The sequence below is a fragment of the Cervus canadensis genome, chromosome 25 (genome assembly GCF_019320065.1).
Source record: "Cervus canadensis isolate Bull #8, Minnesota chromosome 25, ASM1932006v1, whole genome shotgun sequence".
NCBI classification, from domain to species: domain Eukaryota; kingdom Metazoa; phylum Chordata; class Mammalia; order Artiodactyla; family Cervidae; genus Cervus; species Cervus canadensis.
In genome coordinates this window covers 15938685-15957612 of record NC_057410.1, presented here as the reverse complement: position 1 = coordinate 15957612, position 18928 = coordinate 15938685, and the positions used below count along the sequence as shown (strand labels likewise).

At 38.8% G+C, this 18928-nt stretch overlaps 1 long non-coding RNA gene across 1 annotated transcript; it reads left to right on the top strand.

The window, feature by feature from the left end:
• The first annotated feature begins 484 nt into the window (after positions 1-484).
• Positions 485-18675, top strand: LOC122427476. Its single transcript, XR_006265429.1, has 3 exons — positions 485-725; positions 5650-5892; positions 18640-18675. It is a non-coding gene; the product is annotated as an uncharacterized LOC122427476 (long non-coding RNA).
• Positions 18676-18928: the final 253 nt, after the last annotated feature.

The window sequence follows — 18928 nt, the reverse complement described above, 5'->3', positions numbered from 1 at the left end:
AGAACTAACTCATTTGAAAAGACCCTGGTGCTGGGAAAGATTAAAGGTTGGAGGAGAAGGGTATGACAGAGGATAAGATGGTTGGATGACATCACCAACTCAAAGGACATGAGTTTGAGTAAACTCCAGGAGTTGGTGATGGACAGGGAAGCCTGGCATGCTGAACTCCATGCGGTCGCAAAGAGTAGGACATGACTGAGTGACTGAACTGAATTGAAGACCTATTTAGATATAGAATCATAGAAGCACAGAATCTTTGCCAATGCTTTCCTCTTCATGTTCTCCTTTCTCTCTGCATGTAAGCTTTTGAAATAACACTTACTGAGTACTTTCCACATCTTAGCTTCCCTTTCGTCTTCACACATGTCCTCTGAGGTAAGTCCCCAGTGGCACTGTGCGATTGAGTAATACCTAGCTGAGCAGTCTAGAAGTCCAGTCACCCCAGTCTGGATGAAGAACACGTGATCTTAATCACTACAGTAAATTTCATGTTATAAACAAAACAACGCATAAGCTGGACTCCACTTCTCTTTTCTGGTTCTCTCTCATTCTTTGTCACAGTTGAGCTTTGGTTTCCTTGTTGCCTACCTTCTCTTATTCCCATAAGCAATGTCATCAGAGTACTGTCTCCCATGCCCCACATTTTATCAAAACCACCAACAACCTCAGAATGACTTGAAGAGAGGACAGGCTTTGGAATCATACAGACCTGAATTTAAATCCTAGTAAGTTATTTAATACCTCTAATTTTCATTTTTACCTCATGCAGTCCTTGAGAGGTCAAAAAAGATAACACATACAAAACACCTGGTGCATTATTTGCAATAAAAATAATAATGTATTAGTATTTCTGACCAATCAGTAGCATTTGATGTTGTTAACTACTCTTTCTATCTTGAAACAATCTATGCTTTTGACTTCTTGAAGTCCATCCTCTCTTGGCATTCTTCCAGTTTTCTAGAAGATCCTTGGTATATTTCAAAAGATTATTTTTATTTGCTTAAGTCACAAATATTGGTATGCTCTAGAGGCTTGTTCTTTGCGTTCTTTCCTTCTTGCTTGAAATCTTGCTAGGTTCTCAATTTTTGTGTGTAGAGAGGGATGAGAACTGAAAGGATTTTTCAGAATTACTAAAGGAGTTTTCAAACTACACACCTTCCATCCTTGACCTAAGGGAGGTTCTGATATATTCCCTCAGGGGCATAATGCACTGTGTTTGAATTTTTTGTGTGATAATTAGTCTTCCTGGGTTTAAGAATTTTTAGTATTTCTTTGTTTTGTGACATACATAAAAGCACATCTAAAATTGTTAAGTGACAGTGTAGAAGCAACTTGACTCTTCTTTTCCTTACATTCCTTTCTTGGAAGAGTCATAGACTAGGTACTATCACTAACAGTTCTAACCTCTCAGAGAGTGATAGAGATTTTCATTCCATACTTAACTGCCCTTGAGGATGTTCTGGGGAAGAAGCTGCCATCATTCGCTCATTCTTATACTAGCTCGTTCCCAAGAGAAGAGGAGAGAGTTACTTGATTGAGAAAACTGGTGAGGCTGGTATACATTAGCTGATGTTTGTTTACTGGTCAAGTTAACGCATTGAAAGCTCTTGCCCATAAGCCATCTTATTTCTTGGAGCTAATTTTTTCTCTCACTCTGTTCTTGGATCTTGCATACCTTGTAAGCAGTGTGTGTGTGTGTGTGTGTGTGTGTGTGTGCACGTGCACCCTTGCAAGACTACAAGTGCTCTTTCCTGCTTCGAGGTAGTTAATGCCACTTGCAATACCCTACATGAGAAGCCTGTAATTAGCCCAGTTCTCTCCCTGTGTCTAGAAGGTTTGTTGTTGCTGTTTAGTCATTCAGTTGTACCCTCTTTGCTACCCTGTGACTGTAGCTCACCAGGCTCCTCTGTCCTTGGGATTTTCCCAGTAAGAATACTGGAAGTGAAAGTCACTCAGTTGTATCCTTCTCTTTATGATCCCATGTAGTATACAGTCCATGGAATTCTCCAGGCCAGAATACTGGAGAGGGTAGCTGTTCCCTTCTTCAGAGGATCTTCCCAACCCAGAGATCGAACCCAGGTCTCCCACATTGCACGTGGATTCTTTACCAGCTGAGCCACCAGGGAAGCCCAAGAATATTGGATTGGATTGCCATTTCCTCCTCCAGGGAATCCCCCTGACCCAGGGATCAAACCAGCATCTCCTGTGTCTTCTGCATTGCAGGAGAATTCTTTACCATGGAGCCACTGGGACAGCCTAGGAGGTTAAGTAAGTTCAAACCATGATGGGAGGTAGGGGGCCCAGCAGCATTCACCCATGTAGGGAGAGTGTCATGAGAAAACTGTTTGGTTTTTTCCCAGGTATTTTCCCAGTCACTTTGCTTTTTACTCATTGTGCCCACTCTGTCAGGACACTAGAGGAGAGAATAGGTAAGCAGTGGTCAGCAGAGCAAAAATAAAATTAATGCATCATATTCATTATTGCATGCGTTTCTTTTAACTAAGGGAATGTGACTTCCTTCTTATGAGCTGGTTTTTTTAGGTAACTGAAGACTACAGAATCCCACAACCCTGAGCTAAGACCACTAATTGAGATTTTCTACATTTGACCACAAAAGCTGCATGATGTACTGCTTTTCAAATGTGGCCCGCAACTCATTAGTGTGTGAGGAAAAAGTTTAACAACTTATTACCAGGATTTTTTGTTGTTACTGTTGTTAATGAAAAAGAAAATTTTAGAAATTACTGGGGTTTTCTTGGAGGGTGAGAGCAAAAGAGAGAAAAATAATTTCAGCATAGTTAACAGTCTTAACACTACATAACTTGTAAGTAGCAAAGTAGAGATCCAATTGAGACCCTCTGAATCCATGACATGTGCTTTTGGTTGCATGATACACCTCAATTTTACTGATCTCCAGTAACTTACCTAATTTACTCAGCTGATTGTCTTCTGAAACACGAACATGGTAATTAAATTCATAGCTCTTGGGGTTCAAACCCCCAGCAAGTTACCTTACTTCTCTGAGTCTCACTGTAGAGATAACACAGGGAGAAGGGTGTTAGGATTCCAACACAAGAATGTAGCCTATAACTGGGTCTTTTCTAATGAGTCAGTTGTTCGCATCAGGTGGCCAAAGTATTGGAGTTCCAGCTTCAGTGTCAGTCCTTCCAGTGAATATTCAGGCATCATTTCCTTTAGGATGGACTGGTTGGATCTCCTTGTAGTTCAAGGGACTCTCAAGAGTCTTCTCCCACACCCCAATTCAAAAGTTTCAATTCTTCAGTGTTCAGCTTTCTTTATAGTCCAACTCTCACATCCATACATGACTGCTGGAAAAACCATTGCTTTGACTAGAGAGACCTTTGTTGGCAAAGTAACGTCTCTGTTTTTTAATATGCTGTCTCATTAGGCCTTGAAAATACCAGTGTAGAGTGCTCTTCGGTCAAAAGAATCCATAAAACACCAGTTAGTTTTAGGAAGGAAGCAAATTGTGAAACAAGGAACTTACCTTATTTAGTTACTTTAATATGCATCTTGCCTCAAAGACTTTGAAAAGAAGTTATGAGTCAAGAACCTTTAAAGATGACTTAACAAATCTGGAGACGTGAAAGAGGTTGACATAACTAGAGTAATACAGGAAGTAAAGTGGCTTCTGTGTGAGAAAATATCTAGGATGGTTTCTTCTGAAAAGATAAAATAAAATGAAATAAAAGTTCATAATATGATCACAGGTTAACACAGGGCACATGTAGATTCCCTCACCAATCACTGACTTTCAGAAGGCAGAGGACAGACTTGACAGAACATCAGGACTATGTAGGAACTCAGAAGTCATTCTACTCCAACCCCCTTATTGAAATTCAGGGAACTGAGATCCTGAGAGTGTAGTGACACTCTGCTGGCAATATCAGAGCTAGAACTAGGCTTTTTTTTCCTCACTCCAACCACCTCTCGACTCCATTCAGAGTCCTCTTACTGCACCTTGACTGGTAAATGATGCCTACAAAGGAATTCCTTTCAGGCTGGTTCAACTCATTCTTGCTTTGCAGTCCTGTATGCTGTACCTTCTCCATGGATTTATTTTTAACACACACACACATATATATATATATAAATTGAAGTAAAGTTTATTTACAAGTTATCTTAGTTTCAGGTGTGTGTATATATGTAAAACTATATATATATATAATACATATATAATTTTTCAGATTCTTACAGGTTACTACAAAATAATGAGTATGTTTCCTGTGCTATACAGCAGGTCCTTCTTGGTTATCTATTTTATCTATCGTAGTGTGTGTATGGGATCAGACTTTCCTGATAGCTCAGCTGGTAAAGAATTAACCTGCAATGCAGGAGACCCAGTGCAACTCATGGGTCAGGAAGATTGGCTGGAGAAGGGATAGCCACCCACTCCAGTATTCTCGGGCTTCCCTGGTGGCTCAGACGGTAAAGAATCCACCTGCAATGCGGGAGAGCTGGGTTAGATCCCTGGATTAGGAAGATCCCCTGGAGAAGGGAATGGCTACCCACTGCAGTATTTTGACCTGGAGAATTTCATGGACAGAGGAGCATGGTAGGCTATAGTCCAAGGGGTCACAAATTTCAATATCTTAATTTATAATACCCACAGCACTTTCCCCTTTGGTAAACCATTGATTTGCTTTCTGTGTCTCAGAGTCTATTTCTGTTTAATAAATATGTTCACTTGTATCATTTTTTTTTAGATTCCACATATAAGCAATATCATATGATATTTATCTTTCTCTGTTTGGCTTACTTCACTTAGTATAATAATCTCTAGGCCCATCTATGTTGTTGCAAATGTCATTATTTTATTCCTTTTATGGTAAGAAATATTTTATATATATATATGTATATATACACACACACACACACCCCACATCTTTATCCATTCATCTATTGATGAACATTTAGGTTGCTTCCATGTCTTGGCTATTGCAAATAGTGCTACAGTGAATACAAGGGTGCATGTGTCTTTTTGAATTATATTTTTGTCTGGATATACACCCAGGAGTAGGATTGCAGAAATCACATGGCAACTCTATTTTTAGCTTTTTGAGGAACCTCATACTGTTTTCCATAATGGCTGCATCAACTTACATTCCCACCAACAGTGTTGGGGGTGTTCCTTTTTCTCCACACCCTCTCAAGCATTTTTTATTTGCAGATTTTTTTGAATTATGGCCATTCTGACATCAGTGTATGGTGGCACTTCATTGTAGCTTTGATTTGCATTTCTCTAATAATAATTAGCAATGTTGAGCATCTTTTCATGTGCCTATTGGTCATCTGTATGTTTTCTTTGGAGAAACATCTATTTTGGTCTTCTGCCCATTTTTTTTTTTTTTTGGATTGTTTGTTTTTTTGTTTTAGAGCTGTTTATATATTTTTGAAACTTATCCCTTAGCAAATTATTCAGTCACATCATTTGCAAATATTTTCTGTCAGTGCAGAAGTTGTCTTTTTATTTCATTTATGGTTTCCTTTGCTATGAAAACACTTAGAAGTTTTATTAGGTTCCATTTGTTTATTTTTGCTTTTATTTCTATTGCCTTAGTAGACTGACCTAAGAAAACATTTGTATGATTTATGTCAGAGAACGTTTTTGCCTGTGTTCTCTTCTAGGAGTTTTACATCATCACTCTTTGATGTAGGGTATATCAAGAGTCAGGGCCACTATCCTGACTATCTAAAATAATGTAACCTAGATACCAATCAAGTTCTGCTATTAACAAGACAGCAGGCTCAAAACAGAGTCAGATGGGAAAGCCCGTGTCACCAAGCTGAGACTGAACATAGTCACAGTTTTGGTTCTCCCAGAAACAGAATCTTAAGCCAATCAATCAGGAATCACCTGGTCAGTATTGGGTAAGTAATCTGCCAAATGCCAGCGCCTATCAAAAGAGTAACCTTTGGATAACCAATCTGCTCTATTGCCTAGTAAAGCTTCCTTATTCCTGCTCCAAATCTCTTGGCTTGTATAACTCATCTGATTCCTTTCAGTCTGCTAGACTGGATGCTGCCTGATTAATGAATTACTGAATCTTCAAAATCTATTCAGTTGCATTTTGTTTTTTCAGTTTTGGTAGTAACAGTGGAATCCAAAGTTTCAGAGGCACTAAGAAATGATGGTGTTAGTACCCACTGAACACTTTGAGTTCTGTCTTGTTGTTTCAAACAGCCATGGATAAGTTTCTCTCAGATTCTAATCCATGCTCTCATTATTTTTGACTTTCCAATCCCAGTTTAACAGCTCAGTCTAGGTTGACAGAAGGCTCTATCAGAACACCAGTCCTTAGAACTTGGCTAGTCTACAATTGCTGTCCAGGGTTTAGTAGGTTAGCTTGACCTGGCAGATCAGTCCACCTGGATCTATCCCTTGGCCAGTCCACAGTACTGTTTCTTTGATTATTGCTGATGTCCATACTCCTGCTTCCTCAGTTACTGTTATTACTTTTAAAGTGCACATGAGGTAAAAGAATAATAGATCCATTGCTGATGGGAGTCTCAGAAGCCAAAGTTGCAAAATTGGTGGGTATAAATCAGGCATTTAGAAGCTATTAGAGAATTAGCCACTTAAAGACTGGTGCTAGGATAAATTGGTACCCTGGAAAACACCACAAAACTCTCAACCCAGGGGCTCATTCCTCTTAGGTATTCATTTAATTCTGACAGACCCAAGGCTTATCTAGAGAAATAGGATACTCAAGTCCCAAATAATTGAGTCCTTCACCTTCTAGAACACCTACTTATTTTTAAGAACAATGATCTTGAAAACCGTAGATATCTATAATAATGGCAAACTCTTACTAATGAGTACACTGGAAAGCAATGGTTCCCAAATCAAATAATGGGATTTGATCTGCAGAATGGGATATCTATTTTAATTGTCTGTAGAAGCCTCCCAAAACTTTGAGATTCCAAAACAGCTTCATTGCAGTTTTCATTGCAAAAGGCTATTAAAAACTTAAAGACACACGAGGTACCCCCCCTCACCCCCGCAAAAGTCTATAAGATTAACATGACTTACTGCTCCACTCTACTTGGTGTTATCTGAGTCTCCTAATCCTCTGTCTGAATTGACTTCCTACTCTGTTGTTGTTTAGTCACTCAGTCATGTCTGACCCTTTGCAACCCCATGGGCTGCAGCATGCCAGGCTTTCCTGTCCTTCACCATTTCCCACAACTTGCTCAAACTCACGTCCACTGAGTCAGTGATGCCACCCAACCATCTCATCCTCTGTCTCCTCCTGCCTCCAGTCTTTCCCAGCATGGGGTTCTTTTCTAATGAGTCAGCTCCTCACATCTGGCAGCAAAGTGTTGGAGTTTCTGCATCAGTCCTTCCAATGAATATTAAGGATTGATTTCCTTTAGGATTGACTGGTTTGACCTCCTTGAAGTCCAAGGGACTCTCAAAAGTCTTCTCCAATACCACAGTTCAAAAGCATCAGTTCTTAGGTGCTCAGCTTTCTTTATGGTCCAACTTTCACATCCATACATGACTACTGGAAAAACCATAACTTTGACTATACAGACCTTTGCTGGCAAAGTAATGTCTCTGCTCTTTAATATGCTATCTATGTTTGTCATAGCTTTTCTTCTAAGAAGCAAGCATCCTTTAATTTCATGACTACAGTCACACCATCTGCAGTGATTTTGGAGCCCAAGAAAATAAAGTCTGTCACTGTTTCCATTGCTTCCCTGTCTATTTGCCATGAACTGATGGGACTTAATGCCATGATCTTAGCTTTCTGAATGTTGAATTTTAAGCCAGCTTTTTCACTCTCCTCTTTCACCTTCATCAAGAGGCTCTTTAGTTTCTTTTCACTTTCTGCCATACAGGTGATGTTATCTGCATATCTGAGGTTATTGATATTTCTCCCAGCTATCTTGATTCAGTATCCAGGTTGTTCTTCATCCAGTCTGGCATTTCTCATGATGTACTCTGAATATAAGTTAAATAACAGGGTGACAATATATAGCCTTAATGTACTCCTTTCCCAGTTTGAACCAGTCCATTGTTCCATATCCAGTTCTAACTGTTGTTTCTTGACCTGCATTCAGGTTTCTCAGGAGGCAGGTAGGTGGTCTGGTATTGCCATCTCTTTAAGAACTTTCTACTCTGTGTGTGTGTGTGTGTGTGTGTGTGTGTGTTCAGTCCCTCAGTCATGTCCGACTCTTTGCGACCCCATGGACTGTAGCCCACCAGGCTCCTCTGTCAATGGGATTCTCCAGGCAAGAATATTGGAGTGGGTTGCCATTTCCTACTCCAGGTTCTACTCTATAGAAAGTGTTAAATAAATTTTATGTTTTAAAATAAGACTATCTCTTGAGTAACCACCTTCAAATATCTTTTGTTTTGAGTTAAAGACAAAGCTAAGGGCCACAGTTAGAGAATTTCCTAAACCCAGAAAGGATTCCCAAAAGTTTTCTAAAGAATTTAATCTTCCTCAGGGCCTATGACTCCAGACTGGTAAATCTTAACTACCTTCTACACATGCTGGTAAGACCTGGTGAAACCCCACAATAGGTGCAGGAAGCAGAATGGCATAACCCCAAGAGTGATATTGAGATCAATATCCAACAGGGTCACCTTAAGAACAAGAAAAAATCATGAAATAGCCGCCAATATTTTATAAGCTATTCCTAGAGTTCCCTGCCCACACTGATTGGCCTATTATTCAAACCTACAAACAAAAGAAAGATAAACCTGTGCCAGAGTTTAACAATAATCTGAAAGTTTTTTTCCTACAGCATGAAGGAAGGATGGATATGCAGGGACATGCCTCAAGAAAAATAGCCTATGTGCCAATTTTTGCTGAGTCTCTGAGATTCTCCTTATTCTCAGCAAAACCCTTGGAAACAAAAGCTGTCATTGCTCTGCCTTTTCCTAGAGTGAATGTTTGCTTTTAAATTTCCCTTCATAAGTTTACCCTCTAAGAATGTTACTCTCTGAAATGCTCCCAGGGTGTACAGACTAGAAAGGAATACAGCTAGACTATCACCACTTTAAAAGTAGTTTACAATTCATGCCCCAAAGAGGGGAAAAAATAGATTACTGCAAAGACAGGATGAGTCATATTCAGTCATTGAGACTAACTGTATGTTTAAAGGGGTAAGGATCTGTAGCAAAATGACCTCAACCTCTGAGCCTATTATTAAAAGGAATCTTGGGAGCATGCCATTTCACCAAACAGAGCTTGAGGAAATTAACTATGACAGACAATTTATTTACTTATTTTTTTAAATATTTATTTGTCTGTGCTGGGCCTTAGTTGTGGCACATGGGATCTTTGACCTTCATTGCATCATGAGAGATCTCAGTTGAAGCACGTGGGATCTAGTTCCCTGAGCAGGCAAGGAACCCAGGCTCTCTGCATTGGGAATGTAGTCTTAACTACCGGACAGCCAGGGAAGTTTCAAGTTTCTTTATTTAAATCATCATATACTTAAGCATTTTTAGTAAAATTTCTAGCAAATACTCTTTTGTTCTAATACCCTTAAACAATCACCTTGTAGGGAAGCATACTTTGCCACCCCAAAATGTTTCTTTGGTACATGAATCATTTTAAGTTGAAACCAGCAAGGGCCAAAATGGCTCAAGAAGAAACTTGGACTTTCCTCTTTAATGTCTCAAAGAATGTAGAGGTTGAAGACCTTGTCCAGGATGGGAGCTATTACTATGAATAACTATAGTATGAACTGAGTGCTTAGACAGGAAGGAGCCAAGCAAAGTCTGTTTGTTGAAATTTCATGCTGTGTCTCATTGTCTCTGCACAAGTAAGCAAACATCTGTTTACCAAACTTGTTTTTCCATAGTCATGTAAATTGCCTTCCTCTCCTTGAGTTCCAAATCAATTCTCCCAATATCCCTTTTTTTCTTTAGCTGAGAATTGTGGTTAAGTAAAGAGTTTTGGTCCTTTTTGTGAGTTATCCAGTTTTTTCTGGAACTGCCCAGTGTGTACGTGTAATTAAAAGCTAGTTTGATTTTCTACTTAAATCGTCTACTATTTACCTGTCTCCACATCAATTCAATTCTTAGGCCAGCCAAAAGAACTTAGAAGGGTAGAAGAAAAACATTTCTTCCTCCCTGACAATATCTACACTCACCTTTATTCATCTAAGCATGCACTTTAGAGATAGTCCCAACAGATGATCTCATTTGTCCTCTCATATTGAAATCTTCCCAAAGTCAAGAAGATTTCTTATTTTTAAATATTCTACTGGCTTTATCAAGACGTTTGTGAATTTTCTTAAACTTTACACATAAACATTCTTACCTGCTTCATTTGGAGTTTATAAGTAAATTGTTATGTTAAAAATAGTTCACCAAAGGAGATCAAGATGGTAGAGAAGGAAGATGTTGGGCTCATCTCCCCTCACAAACACATCAGAACTATAACCGTATAGATCAGGTCTCACTGAAATCAACCTGGGGACTAGTAGAAGAGCTTTTCTATAACCAAGCCTGTAAAGAAAGATCCACCCAGAGTCTGATAGGAAGGAGAAAGAGGCCTGCGTCTACTCAAGACCTGCACCCCTAGTAGAGTACGCAGAAAAGGAGGGGCAGATCACAGGCTTGGGGATCTTCCCTGGAGATCAAGGAATTCAAGTTACTTATTAGACACCCACCCCAGCTCTGAGGTCTAACACTGGAATAATGGACACACATTGCTAATTTAAAAACCAATGGGGCCTACAGGAGGATTGTAGAAACCAAGACTCTGCTCTTAAGCACACACACAGACTTGCTTACTCCTAGTTACAATGTGTAGGCGGAAGATTGAAAACTGCCTGAGGCTCTGGCCAGCTTGCCAGAATTACACCAGTGTGCCCCCAGACCCACTCAGCCCATATGAAGATCCCACTCTAGATCCTCGAGCTTCAGTACAACCCCCTGCTGAGGCAGTGGCTGCCATAGACAATGAGAATGTGCACACGGAGGGAATAGAACGAGTTCTGACCTAAGTCCTGCTTCTGACCAAGGTAGAGGAAGTCATTGCCAGCATGGAAGTTGAGGCACACACTCGGGGAGGGGGGAGGGGGACAAGACTAACTCCAGGGAAGAGCCTGCCAACATGAGTGGCCATCAATGTGCACCCTCAAAAGGGAGCAAGACTAGCTCCAGGATAGAGACTGCCATCACCAGAACACATGCCCTTGCACACACTCAGAAGGGAATAAGCCTAAGTGTAGGGTGAAGAATTCTTAGTACATAAAGAATGCATAATGACATAAGGAACCACTTTTAAGAACAGAATACTAACCATTTCACCCAGTTTTACAAAGACAAAGTTAAACAAATATGATTCACATTAAAGACAAGGAAGGGAAAAAAAGAACCTTGAAAAACCCTAATGATACAGAGAAAAGTAATTTACCTGATAAAATATTTCAAATCAAAAACACAAAAAGCTAACAAACTAGGGAAAAGAATAGATGAACACAGAATTTTAACAAAGAATCAGAAAGTATAAGAAAGAACCAGTCAGAGCTGAAGTAAATAACTGAATTTAAGAAAAATGACACTAGAGAAAATTAAAAGCAGTCTAGATAATACAAAAGAACACATAAGTGATCTGGAAGATAGAACAATGGAAATCATCCATTTAAAACAGCAAAATGAAAAAAGTAATTTTTTAAAGATGGGAATAGCTTAAGGCATCTCAGAGACAACATCAAGCATTTAACATTTACATTATAGGAGTCTCAGAAGGAGAAGAGAGAGAGAAAGGGGTAGAAAATGTATATGATGAAATTACGGCTGAAAGCTTCCTGAACCTGGAAAAGGATAGATATCCAGTTATAGAAAGCACAGAGACTCCCAAACAAGATGAATCCAATGAGTTCTATACCATAACGTGATTAAAATAGCAAAAGTTAAATACGAAAGGAAAACTGTAAAGACACCAAGAGAAAAACAGTCAAATGCAAAATAACCTCTATAAGTTTATCAGTTAATTTTTTAGCAGCAACTTTGCAGACCAGAAGGAAGTGGTATGATAACCTGATGCAAACAGCCAACTCATTGAAAAAGACCCTGATACTGGGAGAGATTGAAGGCAGAAGGAAAAGAGGGTGACAGAGGATGAGATGGTCGGATGGTATCACCAAGCGATGGACATGAACTTGGAAAAACTCTGAGAGATGGTGAGGGACAGGGAAGTCTGGCATCCTGCAGTTCATGGGGTCATGAAGAGTTGGACATGACTTGGTGACTGAACAATAATATCTCTCATGAGAACAACAATAATCTCTCTCAAAGAGATTATTGTTAATTTGTTATTTTATTGTTAATTTGTTATATATTAATGACAATAATTTGTTATTCTTGTTAATTTGTTATTAACAAGCAGAATCCAAAAATATATTAAAAGGATCATATACCATGATTAAGTGAGGTTTATTCCAAGGATGCAAGGATGGTTCACCACTTACATATCAATGTTATATGTTTATATAAAAAATGAGGGATAAAAATTACATGATCACCTCAGTAAAGTTAGAAAAAATGTTTGACCAAATTTGACCTTCATTCATGGTGAAAACTCTGAACAAAACTCATAGAAGAAACATATCTCAACATACTAAAGGCCATTTGTGACAAACTCACATCTGATATTACAGTCAGTAGTGAAAACTGAAAACGTTCCCTCTGAAATCAGAAGCAAGACAAAGATGCCTGCTCTCACCATTTCTACTTAACACAGTATTAGAAGTCCTATCCATAGCAATCAGACAAAAAAAGAAGAAGAAAGAAAGAAAAGTCATCCAAATTGGAAGCGAAGAAGTAAAATTCACTATTAACAGATGGCATAATACTATTGGCTTGGCCAAAAAATTTGTTTGTTTTTCTTTTTCTGTAAGATGGCTCCAGTAGTGCTTAGTTCTGTTTAATTTCATTCAAAACAATTTTGTTAGATTGCATTGTGACAGCTGCCATATCAGCATGCAGTTTTAAAAAAGCTTATCAAAATTGTTGAATTTTTGAGTAGCCAATTTAATAATTAAGATGGAAGGGAGAAAGCAACATTTTTAGCATATTATGATTTATTATTTCAAGAAAGGTAAAAATGCAACTGAAAAACAAGAAAAGATTTGTTTTGTGTATGGAAAGGGTACTGTGACTGATTAGATGAGTCCAAAAAGTGGTTTGAGAATGAGCAAAGAACTAAACAGACATTTCTCCAAGGAAGACATACAGATGGCTAACAAACACATGAAAAGATGTTAAACATCACTCATTATCAGAGAAATGCAAATCAAAACCACAATGTGGTATCATCTCACGCTGGTCAGAATGGCTGCTATCAAAAAGTCTACAAACAATAAATGCTGGAGAGGGTGTGGAGAAAAGGGAACCCTCTTACACTGTTGGTGGGAAGGCAAACTAGTACAGCCACTATGGAGAACAGTGTGGAGATTCCTTAAAAAACTGGAAATAGAACTGCCATATGACCCAGCAATCCTACTGCCAGGCATACACACCGAGGAAACCAGAATTGAAAGAGACACGTGCACCCCAGTGTTCATCGCAGCACTATCTACAATAGCCAGGACATGGAAGCAACCTAGGTGCCTATCAGCAGACGAATGGATAAGAAAGTTGTGCTACATATACACAATGGAATATTACTCAGAAATTAAAAAGAATGCATTTGAATCAGTTCTAATGAGGTGGATGAAACTGGAGCCTATTATACAGAGTGAAGTAAGTCAGAAAGAAAAACAGCAATACAGTATATTAACATATATATATGGAATTTAGAAAGATGGTAACAATAACCCTCTATGTAAGACAGCAAAAGAGACACAGATGTAAAGAACAAACTTTTGGACTCGGTGGGAGAAGATGAGAGTGGGATGATTTGAGAGAATAGCATTGAAACATGTATATTACTCTATGTGAAATAGATTGCCAGTCCAGGTTTGATGGATAGGACAGGGTGCTCTGGGTCAGTGCACCGAGATGACCCTGAGGGATGGGATGGGGAGGGATGTGGGTGGGGGTTCAGGATGGGGGACACATGTACACCTGTGGCTGGTTCATGTCAATGTATAGCAAACACCACTACAATATTGTAAAGTAGTTAGCCTCCAATTAAAATAAATACATTAATTTTTTTAAAAAAGCAGTTTGAGAAGTTTTGCACTGGAGATTTCTCACTGGGCAATGCTCTGTGGTCAGGTAGACCAGCTGAAGTTGATAGCAATCAAATCAAGGCATTAATAAAGAACAATCAACATTATGCCAAGTGGGAAATAGCTGACATACTCAAAATAATCAAATCAAGCATACAATGTCATTTGCACCAGCTTGGTTATCTTAATCACTTTGATGTCTGGTTTTCACAGAAGTGAAAATACCTTCTTGACCATATTTCTGCATGTGATTCTCTACTTAAAAGTAATGAAAAACATTCTAGTTTTAAAACAAATGATGATAGTGATGAAAAGTGAATACTGCACAATAACATGGAATGGAAGATGCCATGGGGCAAGTGAAATGAACCACAACCAACCACACCAAAGTCTGGTCTTTATCTAAAGAAGGATTGGGAGTCCTCTAATGTGAGCTCCTTCTGGAAAACTGAACAATCTTTTATGCTTCAGCTGGAATTCCATCACCTCCACTAGCTGTGTTTGCAGCAATGCTTCCTAGGGCCCACTTGACTTCCCACTCCAGGATGTCTGGTTTTCAGTGAGTGATAACCCCATCGTGGTTACAAGGGTCCTTAAGACCATTTTTGTATAGTTCTTCTGTGTATTCTTGCCACCTCTTAATATCTTCTGCTTCTGTAGGTCCATACTGTTTCTGCCCTTTATGTGCCCATCTTTGCATGAAATGTTTCCTTGGTACCTCTAATTTTCATAAAGAGATCTCTAGTCTTTCCCATTCTATTGTTTTCCTCTATTCCTTTGTATTGTTCACTTAGGAAAGCTTTCTTACCTCTCCTTGCTATTCTTTGGAGCTCTGCATTCAGATGGACATATCTTTCCTTTTTCCCTTTGCCTTTGGCTTCTCTTCTTTTCTCAGGTATTTGTAAGTCTCCTCAGACAATCATTTTTGCATTTCTTTTCCTTGGGGATGATTTTGATCACTGCCTCCTGTACAATGTTATGAAACTCTGTCCATAGTTCTTCAGGCATTCTATCAGATCTAATCCCTTTAATCTATTTCTCACTTCCACTGTATAGTCACAAGGGATTTGATTTTGGTCATACCTAAATGGCCTAGTGCTTTTCCCTACTTTTTTCAACTTAAGTCTGAATTTGGCAATAAGGAGTTCATGATCTAAGCCACAGTCAGCTCCCAGTCTTGTGTTTGCTGACTGTATAGAGCTTCACCATCTTCAGCTGCAAAGAATACAATCAACCTGATTTTGGTATTGACCATCTGGTGACGTCCATGTGTAGAACCATGTGTAGAGTCATCTCTTGTGTTGTTGGAAGAGGGTGTTTGCTATGACCATGCATTCTCTTAGCAAAACTCTATTAGTCTTTGCTCTCCTTCATTTTGCCCTACGAGGCCAAACTTGCCCGTTACTCCAGGTATCACTTGACTTCCTACTTTTGCATTACAGTCTGCTATCATGAATTTTTTGGTGTTCTAGAAGGTTTGTAGGTCTTCATAGAAACTTTCAACTTCAGCTTCTTTGACATTAGTGGTAGGGGCAGAGACTTGGATTACTGTGATATTGAATGGTTTGCCTTGGAAACAAACAGAAATCATTCTGTAATTTTTGAGATTGCACCCAAGTACTGCATTTTGTATTCTTTTGTTGACTATGAGTGCTATTGCATTTCTTCTAAGGGATTCTTGCCCACAGTTATACATATAATGGTCATTTGAATTAAATTCATCCATTCCTGTCCATTTTACCTCACAGATTCCTAAAATGTTGATGTTCACTCTGGCCATCTCCTGTTTGACCACTTCCAATTTACCTCAATTCATGGACCTAACATTCCAGGTTCCTGTGCAATATTGCTCTTTACAGCATTAGCATTTACTTTCACCACCAGACACATTCACAACTGGGCACTTTCCCCATTTTTACTCAGCCTCTTCATTTCTTCTGGAGCTATTTCTCTGTTCTTCTACAGGAGCATATTAAACACCTACTGACCTGGGAGGTTCATCTTTCAGTGTCATATCTTCTTGACTTTTCATTCTGGAATATCATGGAATATAATTTGTAAAAATATTTAATCACTATGTTGTACATCTGAAACTAATTTAATATTATAAATCAACTATAATTCAATTTTTAAAAAGGAAAAATATAGTCCGCAAATAACTATCCTATAATGGTTTTGATAGTGTCAAAAACTTTTAAATTATGAGGGAAAAAGTCATGTACTTTTACTGTCCTCAGCAGAAACAAAATGCGGTTAAGTTCGCAATAGGATTTCCAGTAAAATGCATACATGATATCCTAAGCACTCATGAAGTGCTCAATAAATATTTGTTGATGAATGACTGATGCTTTGCCTTACAGGCAGGAAGTGCCACTTGTTGATAAGAATATGAATACTTTAAAATGGAAAATTTTAGTAACTTGAAGTAAGAGCCAAATGCAACTATTTGAAATAGCACTATCAAATATGCAGTTGATCCATTAACTCTTGCTTATGATAAGTCAACTGAATAGGACAAAGAACCCGCATTTTGAAAGTTTTTGAATAGGGGTTCACATTTTGTTAAGTTTGACATTTAGATAAAGCATCAGAACTCATGTTTCCCCTCATTTTGCATAAGAATACCATTTTAATAGGTTTTTATTTGCATAAATGACTTTCTCCAGAGGGCAACTGCCCAACCATCAAATGAATCTCAGCATTGGAAGCCCGTGATAGAACAAAACAGCATAGTTTGAATTATGGCACAGTTGGGCAGAAATCACAGTATCAGCATTTATAGTTGCATGTGATCAAGGGCAAATAACATGTTTGAGCCTTTATTCTCCTTACCTGAAAAATGGAAAAAATAGCATTTATCTTTCAGGATTGTTATAGGGATAGTGGTAATAAACACATAATAAAATATGCATTACATTTTAAAATAACTATTATCAAAATTACAAGGAATATTCCAATGTGAGAAAATGTTTTAAAATAAGACAAAATTATGGAATAATCATTGATCTAAACATTCAAGACTACAATTCTGGATATAGAGCATAATACAGAAACTAAAGTAGTATTTCCTACTTAATATACCATTTTTTATTTTTCTGTTTATATAAAAAAAGTCAAGCTTATGGAAAAGTTGAAAAGTAATATACTGAATCCTGCATATCCTTTACTTAGTTTCAACTGTTGCAGGGCAAGAAATTTTCCTCTACTCTTCTAGGTTCTTCTGACTGGTCTAAGAGTTAAATTGACTTGAGACAGATTAACAGGAAAGTATCTAACAAAAATTTAATAACATGTATACAGAGATGGCATCACCGACTCAATGGACATGAGTTTGAGCAAACTCTGGGAGATGATGAAGGACAGGGATGACTGGTGTGCTGCAGTCCATGGGGTCACAAAGAGTCAGATACCACTGAGCGACTGAACAAAAACAATGATACAGGGGATGGACACAGGAAAACTGCAGAACTTGCTCAAACGGCTGAAAACCTCACCTTAAATACCATCTTCAGCTCAACACAAAAGAGAATATTGGGAGTAGAGGTTTGGACCTTAAAGGGGAGGAAAACAATTTACAGGAAGATAGAAAAGCAAATGACTGGTAAACAAATATTTGCTGAGTCATCTAGAGACAATGGAACTCAGAGTGCATGCACTATGATCTCTAGTCCCTGTGAAGTTTCCCACCCACCATACTTAGCCCATATTAATTGCATATATCTCTGGTGATATTTCTATTCTGGGAACAGGACCTTATCTAAGTTCTTTAGACAACTAAGGGAGAAGGAAAAAGAGAGACTTTTTTTTTTTTTAATCCTCTCCTTTAGCTCTGAGAGCTGTTCTGAAGTAAGGGAGGAACCAGGATACAGAGGAGTTTTTGCAACAGGGATCGAGTAGTCAGAATATCAAAAGACTTCTGTTAATTAAGGAAAACCAAACACTTCAAGTTGAAAAATTTAGCACTTTTCAATATGTGGGAAGGTGCAAGACTCTGGGCTCCCTGGAACCATTCCTTGGATATGAGTGTCGGCTACCTGTGGCCAGTATCCTGTGTTTCCCCATTCTGAGTCTCCTCAGGGTGCATCGTTGGAGGTGTCTGCTGTGCCTGACTACTTGATGGTGGGCATCCTCTTTGCATCCTGTTTCCTCAGGACTCACCATGTTGGGAAGGGGTGGCTGTAATGTGATGGCTTGATGGCTACAACAACCTTTGTTTACTGATATGGCAAGCAGCATTTTTTCATTGATACTCACTGCTGACTTTTGTCTAGTTTTTGTTCTGCAGCTTCTCCAGACAATTACTCCACTGTGCTGGGTTAAGTTTGTTACACAATATCCACCGACCACAGAGAACTGTCTAAGAGAAAGGCACTTTTGCAATATTGCTTTTTCCCCTCATCCTTATTGTTGACTGAAACCACTCACCCTGGTCAGGTACCATAGTAACCATTTGCATGAATTGTTTTACCACAGGAGGTCCTGGTATGGAACATGGAACTAACAAGCCACCACCAACTGGAAGAATTCAGAAAAGATCAAAAGGAGACACCACATGTCCTACCAACCTCCCAGAATCCTCCTCCCTGGTATCCATTTTGGCTGAGAAATGTATGCTTCACCAGGAAGGACCCAGAGTCAGACTGACTAGTCAAAGGCAACCCGAAAACTAATCCCATCACCATTAAATCCAAGACTGATTTCCTTTAGGATTGACTGGTTTGATCCCTTTGCAGTCCAAGGGACTCTCAAGGGACTTCTCCAA